The sequence below is a fragment of the Gossypium arboreum genome, chromosome 6 (assembly GCF_025698485.1).
Source record: "Gossypium arboreum isolate Shixiya-1 chromosome 6, ASM2569848v2, whole genome shotgun sequence".
Taxonomy (NCBI): domain Eukaryota; kingdom Viridiplantae; phylum Streptophyta; class Magnoliopsida; order Malvales; family Malvaceae; genus Gossypium; species Gossypium arboreum.
In genome coordinates this window covers 72,553,269-72,563,169 of record NC_069075.1, presented here as the reverse complement: position 1 = coordinate 72,563,169, position 9,901 = coordinate 72,553,269, and the positions used below count along the sequence as shown (strand labels likewise).

At 37.6% G+C, this 9,901-nt stretch overlaps 1 non-coding gene across 1 annotated transcript; it reads right to left on the bottom strand.

Moving 5' to 3' along the window:
- Positions 1–7,040: 7,040 nt before the first annotated feature.
- On the bottom strand, positions 7,041–7,147 carry LOC128295007 (small nucleolar RNA R71). The gene has a single exon (XR_008285314.1). It is a non-coding gene; the product is annotated as a small nucleolar RNA R71 (small nucleolar RNA).
- Positions 7,148–9,901: the final 2,754 nt, after the last annotated feature.

Here is a 9,901-nt window from a genome sequence, read left to right as displayed (position 1 = left end):
TTGAAAAGAAAAACCAAAATATATTGCAAGAGCCAAAACTTGAACCTTAGACCCCTTGCTTCCTCTATGGCGTCACTTCCTTGTCCCTTAAGTGGCACCACCTTGCCACTACACCACACTCCTTTTTGTGTCATCTTTTACCCCTTTACTCTTAAAAGCCCAAACACCAATTGCATCACCTATTCATAAAATTAAAATTCCGAAGACTACTAAAGATTTAACTTAAGTTTGGGCCTTCCAAAGGCCCACTAACCTACAAAAATATATATTTTAACCAACCAGAACACACAATTTTTAAAAATCACAGAAACACAGAAAACCCAAAAATTCGGGCATTACAGTTTTCGCTTTACAACACTTTCACTGCAACTTAATCTCTATCTGAAAGTTCATGTATTCAAAAGTCCGAACCATACCATCATGTTACATATACATTCATACTTGAATCTTTTTCGAATTCGAATAGTGAAACTAGCCAGTTCATCTCGGCCTCATACTCTTTATAATTCCACACAGTCCGATTATTTGCCAATTCAACTCTCAGTTACCTTTCATTTCAAAGCCTCCTCTAGCTTTCCCAAGAAATCATGATATGAAACCCGAATTTCAATCCGATTAGTGGAGATTAGAATCTCAATATGTCCAACATTCATAAAGACACGAAATTCCTCGAACCTGATGAGTGAAAATTCGGCACATACCAGCATGATTTATATATCTCGTCAAATATTTAACAATAATCTACATGACATTTTTCTCTTTCAAAGACAAGGATGATCCTAACAGGGCTTGAGGATAATCCTTTCTCATTTTCCATCCTAATATCAATACTAGCAGAGATAATTCTGGTAGAACCTCATGCTCGGCTTTAACCCTATTAACATTTCAAATATTCTTACACAAGGATCATACAATAACTATCTCATCATCTTTTAATACCTAAGTTATTTGCACTATAGCAAACTCAGGTCTTTCTATGACATCAGATACGGTAAGCTATCACTTGCCTTGTTGTCTTAAAACACATCATCATTCAAACAACAATACATCACTAAATATCAGGAAGTCTTTGCTCAACACAGACTGGACCAGTTTAAAGGCTTCAGTTAACAATGTTTGTAACACTCCATACCCATATCCCTCACAACATGGTTATACTTTTCTTATTAACTCACATTCATAACTTTCACCATTGAACCTTTCAGAACCCTACCAAATATTTTATCATGCCTTCAACATGGGGTAACTGCCGATGCCATGTCCCCGACATAGTCTTACACTGGCTATCATCACTGAGGCCGATGCCATCTCCCAGACATGGTCTTAGACTAGCTTTTGCATATCCATGTTGATGACATGTCCCAGACGTGGTCTTACACTAACACATCGCTTAGTTGATGCATGTCCTAGACATGTCTTACACTGGCTTACATCTTGTGGCCGATGCATGTCCCAGACATGTCTTACACTAGCACTCGTCTCTATGCCGATGCCATGTCCCAAACATGGTCTTACACTGGCTCTCATAATGTGACTGATGCATGTCCCAGACATGTCTTACACTAGCTCAACAAGTGACCTAAATGTTACGGCATGAATATCATGTTTACTTCTCAGGGTTACAATGGGATCTCTACCATCTCAATTACCAATATGCATTCTCAATTCACAAACAAACAATTCATTCTATATCAGTTCAAACACATCTACTAGCAATGTAGTTGTATTATTTACATACAACTTACCTTGATTTATAAAATGTACTTGACTAGTCGGTTTAGTCGATTTGCTTGGCTTTCCCTCAGTCTAGGTTCGGATTGGCAAATATAGATCTATAATAACAAAATACACTCATTTAATCACTAATTACAATTAGGCAATCATAAATTCATATTTTTTTTTTGTAAAATGACTATTTTGCCACTTGACTTTGGCAATTTGACCATTTTACCTTTAAGTTCGAAATTCGATTTTTATCAAATTTACTCTTATCTTAGGCCTAATCTAACCCTTTCTTCTCTTGTAGCAACCCCAAAATTTCACTATTTCACACACTTACCACCTATTTTGCAACTTATGCAAAATAGTCCCTTTAGGTGTTTTCATGCTAACACCTTTCACAAAAATTGTTTAGAACTCTTTTAAGACCCATATTCTTCTATAAAAACTTAGCAATCATCACAAATCTATTCATGGAAAAACCCTAAACTCTTAATCATTTTTCAAAATAGACCTATCATTTGAAAACTCGTGCTTCAAGAGTCTCAAAAATGCAAAAATCATCAACAAAGGACATGGAAATCACTTACTTGCTGAGGTGATAAGTTGTTGAAATTTCAAAGCTTCAAAAACTCCTCTTTTGCTAATATTTTCAGTGGAGAAAGAAATGGGAAGAAGATGATATCATTTTTTCTTTATTTTAGTCCAAATAAATCACCTAACCCTTGACTCAATGGCCTGCCAAGCACTCTAAAAAGGGTCTAATTGCCTTTTAAAGACCTCCAATTTAATTCTCTAGCTATTTAACACATTTGGGTACTAAAATGCAATTTTGCCTTTTATGCGATTTAGTGCTTTTTCGCAATCGGGCTCAATAGCATTAAAATTAACTCACCAAATTTTTCATGCACTAATATAATCATACTATAACCTCATAATAATAATAATAATAATAATAATTTTCCCCACTTTAGATTTGTGGTCTCGAGACCACTATCTGACTAGGCCCTAAATCGGGGTATTATATTTCTCCCCCTTAGAAATTTTCGTCCTCGAAAATCTTACCGGTGAATAAGTTTGGGTACTGCTCTCTTAGAGACTTTTCGAGTTCCCATGTGGCTTCCTCGACTCCATGTTTATGCCACAAAACCATCACAAGCGGTATACTCTTATTTCTTAACTGTTTGACTTCTCGAGCCAAAATCTTGACCGGCTCCTCACCATAAGTTATATCCAGATGAATCTCGACTTCTGTTGGAGCAATTACATGTGAAGGGTCTGACCTATACCGGCATAACATGGACACATGAAACACGTCATGAATCTTCTCTATCTCTGGTGGTAAATCCAATTGGTAGGCAATAGATCCTACTCTCTCGGTAATCTCATAAAGTCCTATGAAACAAGGACTCAACTTGTCCCTCTTTCCAAACCTGAGGACCTTCCTCCACGGGGAAACTTTCAAAAATACTTTATCACCAACTTCAAACTCAATTTCCTTTTGTCTCAAATCCGCGTAGGATTTTTGTCTATCTGAGGATGTTTTCAAGCAGTCACGAATCACTTGCACTTCCTTTTCGGCCTGTTTGACTAAATTGACCCCGTGAATCTTATTCTCTCTGAGCTCAGACCAATATAAGGGCGTTCGACACTTTCGCCCATACAGAGCCTCATAAGGCGCCATTTTCAGACTTGATTGATAGTTATTGTTGTAGGCGAATTCAACTAATGGAAAGAATTTTTCCCAACTTCCCTGAAATTCAAGAACACAACACCTCAATATGTCCTCTAAGATCTATATTACTCTTTCTAACTGTCCGTCAATTTGTGGATGAAATGTCGTGCTAAAGCTTAACTTGGTTTTCAAATCCTCTTGTAACTTTTTCCAAAACCTCGAGGTAAACCTTAGGTCTCTATCTGAAACAATCGACAATGGTACTCCATGAAGCCTCACGATCTCAAAAATATATAAGTCGGCTAGTTTATCAAGGGAGTAGTTGGTACGTACCGGTACAAAATGTGCCGACTTAGTTAGTCTATCAATAATCACCCATACTGCATCTTTCTTTTTCGGGGTTACTGGCAAACTGACCACGAAGTCCATAGTGATACGATCCCATTTCCACTCAGGAACCATAATAGGTTGAAGTAAACCCGAAGATACTTGATGTTCAGCCTTTACTTGCTAACACACTAGACACTTAGAAACGAACTCTGAAATGTCTCTTTTCATACCCGACCGTCAATAGATTTTCTTAAGGTCGTTGTACATTTTCACACTACTCAGGTGGATGGATAAACAATCACCATGTGCCTCTCTCAGAATCTTCTGAATAAGCTCATTGTTCTTGGGTACACAAATTCTATCTTTGAACATTATATAACCATTGGTATTAATACGAAAATCTGATTCAATCTCTGGCTCACACTGAGTTCTCTTGGCTTGCAATTACTCATCACCTTTTTGAGTTTCACGAATTTCTTGCAGAAATAACGGTCTAGCTTTCAACTCCGCTAAAACCAACCCATCGTTAGACTCCATTAATTGGGCATTTAAGGCTCTCAAAGTAAACAATGATTTCCTACTCAAAGCATCAGCGACCACTAATCTTTTATTAGTTCTAACCATCAGCATTGTCGCAAATTCATCTCCTTTTGAGTTATCAAGTACTTTAAGCTCTTATGGTTGGTGAATACCTGACATTTCTCCCTATATAAATGGTGTCTCCAAATCTTCAATGCAAACACTATAGCTGCTAAGTCCAAGTCATGGGTCGGACAATTTCTCTCGTGTAGCTTTAGCTGTCTCGAGGCATAGGCTATAACCTTGCTTCTTGCATGAGCACACACCCTAGACCATTCAAGGAGGCATCACTATATATCACAAATTCCTTTCCTGATTTTGGTTGCACTGGTGCTTCTGTTAATAAAGCCTTCAGTTTCTCAATACTTTGTTGGCATTTTTCTGTCCTTTCAAACTTGACATCTTTTTGTAGGAATCTCATTATCGGCGTAGCTATCATCGAGAACCTGTTTACAAATCGTCTGTAGTATCTGGCCAAACCCAAAAAGCTTCAGACCTCAGTCACATTCTTTGGCAGTTTCCACTCAATAATAGCCGAGATCTTGTTTTGGTCTACTCAGATCCCATCACCTAACACAATATGTCCTAGGAACTCGACCTCCTTAAGCCAAAATGCACTTTTACTAAACTTGGTGTATAATCGCTTGTCTCTCAAGGTTTGCAACACAACTCTCAGATGTTCTGTGTGCTCGCCCTTATCACGTGAATAGATTAGTATGTTATCGATAAAGACAACAACAAACTTATCCAGATATGGCCTGAATATGCGGTTCATCAAATCCATAAACACTGCTAGGGCATTGGTCAAACCAAATGGCATGGCAAGAAACTCATAATGCCCATATCTTGTCCAAAACACAGTCTTTGGCACATCTCGCTCTTTAACCCTTAACTGATAGTAACCAGACCTTAGGTCATTCTTAGAAAACACGGTAGCTCTCTTCAGCTGATCAAACAAATCATCAATCCTTGGCAAAGGATACTTGTTTTTCACTGTTACCTTGTTAAGTTGTCTATAGTCGATGCATAGCCTCATCAACTGATAAACCATAATTCATACATATTTCTATCCCATGCTTAGCACATTTTATGGATGATTTTTCCTTAAAATTGGTGAATTCGATGCTCCTATTGCCTTAATTTCATGTTTTATACTTAGGTGAGCATAGGAGAGTGAAACAAGACTGAAGATCTCCCTTCAGATTCCCTTAGAAGTTTTAGGTTTTCTTATGTTTTGTTATTTTTATTCTTTCGAGATGTGTTCTTTCATTAGTATGAACTAAAACCCCTAAATACCTAAGGGGAATGAAACCTAAGACGGATCTTGTTATTATTATCTGAATTGTATGATAAATATTTGACTTGTTCTTAATTATGTGTTCTTAATTCTTGTTTTGTTATTCCAGGATATTGATTCAAGTTAAGCTCTTATTCAAAGGAGGAATAGACCCTGTCTAAGAGTAACTTTGTCATAATTAAGCGGAGTTAGTTGCGCGCCTAGAGATAGGGGGACAAGATCTTGCCGGATTAGGGTGAAACCTAATAAGGGGATCCATAGATTGAGTTAATGCAAACCTAGGGCGTTAATTAGAAAGAAATTTCAATTATTCAATCTAGGGTTAGACATTGTTAGTCTCGAGAGAGATAATAATATAACTTAGGGATCTCTACGGAACAAGTTAAATGAATAAATCGTCTGATTCAGAGTCAAATAACAAGTGAAGTCTAGGTGGATTTTTCCTTAGGTATTGTCTTAATCAATCGAGTTTTCCAAAAAGTATTTTCCCCAAATTTCTTTTCTGTGATTTCTTAGTTTAATTAATTAGTTAGATAAACAAAACCCTTTTATTTTTTAGGCTAGATAATAAAAAGAAAGTTGATACTTGTACTTTTAGTTCCTTTGGGTTCGATAATACGGTCTTGCTAAAGCTATACTACTGTTCGATAGGTACACTTGCCTTCATCATGATAATAGTTAGTTTCAGGAACGATTCATTATAAATATTTAAAACATGTCACGAATATCATGTATCAAGTTTTTGGCACTGTTGCCGGGGAACCAAGATATTAGGAACACTTGATTTTTATTACTTTAGCCATTTCAGTTTTATTGCAATTTAAATTTTTATTTTCTTTTCTAATTCTTCATTTATTTTCTTCTAACAGGTTTTTCTAGTTTATGACCAGGAAAAACTCGTCAGGACCATTACTTTTTGACAGTGAGATCGATCGCACAGTTCGAAGCTTACGATACATAGAGAACGAGCAAGAGGACGATATTCAAACCACAACCAAGGAGATGGCTGAAAATCAGGAAAACTTGATACCTCCTACGATTGCTGTTAATCTAGTAAATCAGAATCCTGCTCCGTGCACTAAGTATGATTATGCTAAACCTACTTTAACAGGAACTGATTCGAGTATAGTTAGACCTGCTATTGCTGTAAATAATTTTGAATTGAAACCTAACACAATTCAAATGATACAACAGTTTGTTCAGTTTGATGGTTTGCAGGATGAGGATCCAAATGCTCATTTGGCGAATTTCTTAGAATTCTGTGATACATTTAAAATCAATGGCGTTTTTGATGATGCCATACGTCTTTGGTTGTTTACCTTTTCGTTGAAGAATAAAGCTAAACAGTGGTTGAACTCGTTACCACGAGGGTTAATTACTACTTGGGAACAAATGACTGAAAAGTTTCTATTAAAATACTTTTCGCCGGCTAAAACGACTAAATTACGTAATGATATCTCTTCTTTTGTACAAATGGATTTAGAAACACTCTACGATGCGTGGGAGAGATATAAGGACCTTTTCCGAAGATGCCCTCACCATGGGTTACCACTCTGGTTATAGGTTCAAACTTTTCATAATGGCCTGAATCCTTCGACTCGACAAATGGTTGACGCAGCTGCTGGCAGAACCATCAATAATAAAACACCTGAAAATGCCTATGAATTTATAGAGGAGATGCCACTGAATAACTATCAATGGCAAGTTATGAGGACAAAGCCAATGAAAATAGCCAGTATTTATAACGTCGATTCAGTCACCATACTCTCTAACCAGGTAGAACTCTTGAATAAGAAATTTGATGGTTTCCTTAGTTCGTCACAGGTTCACCCAGTAATGCAGTGCGACGGAAGTAGAGGTGGATCGAACAGTTCAGAATACCCACCTTATGGCCACAACATGGAGAACGAGCATTAAATTACATGGGTAATAATCCTCAATCTCAGAACAATCCTTATAGCAATACTTACAATGCAGGTTGGAGGAATCATCCAAATTTTTCATGGGGAGGACAAGAAAATCAGAAACCACCACCCCCTCCAAGCTTTCAGCAACCACCGTACCAGCAGCAGAAAAGGCCGAACCTTGAGGAGATGCTAACTAAATTCATCTCGGTGTCAGAGACTCGTTTTTAGAATACTGAGATGACACTCAAAAATTAACAATCATCAATCCAAGGGCTCAAAACTTAGATTGGATAGCTTGCCAAGTTGATTTCTGAACGACCATAAGGTAGCCTGCCAAGCAACACTGAATCTAATCCAAGGGAGCAACTAAATGCAATTTCCATTCATGATGAGGAAGGGTTAGTGGCAAAACCAAGGCCAGAATCGGTGGTAAGCAAAGGTAAGAATGAGGTAGGCCAAATCGAACAAAAATCGGTAAGTACAGAATATAAACCTCATGTACCATACCCCAATGCAACAAGGAAGGACCACTCAAACGAATAATTTGGTAAATTCCTTAAACTTTTAAATATTAACCTACCTTTTATTAAAGCACTTTCACAGATGCCAGACGCAGTCAAAATTTTAAAGTAGCTTCTAGCAAATAAACGAAAGTTAGAAGAAAGGTCGCATGTGGAGCTGAACGCGATTTGCTCAGCCATTCTTCAGAATAATCTACCCAACAATCTAAAAGATCCAGAGAGTTTTACGATTCCCTGTTTAATTGGTAGTTAAGATGTTAATAATGCGTTGGCTGATCTAGAGGCTAGTATCAATGTTATGCCTTACAAATTGTTTAAGCAACTAGGTCTAGGGAAACCCAAACAAACTAGGATGAACATTCAATTAGCAGATAAAACTGTCAGATTTCCTAAGGGTATTATTCAAGATGTACTCGTTAAAATTGACAAATTTATATTCCCAGTTGATTTTGTTGTTTTAGACATAGAAGAGGATAATAACGTTCCTTTAATTTTGGGAAGGCCCTTTTTAGCAACTGCTAGAACAATTATTGACGTTGGCACAGGTGAACTCACACTTCGTGTAGGAGACGAAACAATCACCCTTCAAGCTCGCAACCCAAGCAACACATCGAAAACTGAAGGTGATTGTACAAATTGTTCTACTAAGACTGATCATACGGTGCAACCTATTTTGTAGGAAATAAATTATAAGGACACACATGAGCCGTGTTCAATCCACAACAAAGGATCTACACATGAAGAACGAATGTTACAAATCGAAGAGTTAGATGAATGGCTGATATTTAAACTGAGAAAACACGATAAACCAAAACTACGCCAGAACGAGCTCAATGCCTCACCAAATCAACTTAAGGTTGGAGATAAAGTTTCATTAAATGCCGCAGATCCTCATATTGACACTACCAAACTGAATGAAGAAATTCCTCTTATGGTACTTAGCATTTTCCCATTTGGTACAATCGAGGTAAGTCATCCCCAATTCGACACCTTTAAGGAAAATAGTACCCGCTTAAAACATTATTTTGATGAGATTCAAATAGGAATGAGGAGTATAAACTCCTCGAACCACCATGACCATTCACCAGAGAGGTAAGTCGAGCTTAGACTATAAATAAGTGCTTCTCGGGAGGCAACCCGAGCACTAACAATATTGATTTCTTTAAATTTTAGTTTTTAACATCTAACATACTAACTGAATCATGGAACACAGGCTTTCTAAAGCACACACGGCTAGGTACACGGGCGTATCTTCCCATCTTTCTTCTTCACAAAGAGTACCGGAGCACCCCACGGGGAATGGCTCGGTCTCGCAAAGCCCATGCCTGTCAGCACTTGTAACTGTGCTTTCAACTCTTTTAGCTCTGTTGTAGCCATCCTATATGCAGCGATTGAAATAGGCGTCATACCAGGAACCAATTCAATTCCAAAATCAACCTCCCTTACTGGTGGTAATTCGGGTAATTCCTCCAGAAATACATCTATAAATTCGCAAACTACTAACACTGATGCAATCGTCAACTCGGACACTCGAGTATTTAGCACAAAAGCTAAATAAGCCCCATATCCCTTTCTCAAATACTTCTCAGCAGTCAACGACGATACTACTATAGGCAGATTTTCTAATTCATCTGGTCCAACTCGAAGAACATTCCCATCTTCACATCTCAACTCTATTACTTTTCGTTCACAGTCTACTACAACACTATGGGAGGCCAACCAACCCATCCCGAGGATTACATCAAATTCATTAAACGACAACAACATCAAGTTGGCTGAGAAACAATGGCCCTTAATTATCAAAGGACAATTTCTACATACTTGGTCCACTAACACATACTTGCCTAACGGGTTAGAAACTTTTATTACAAAC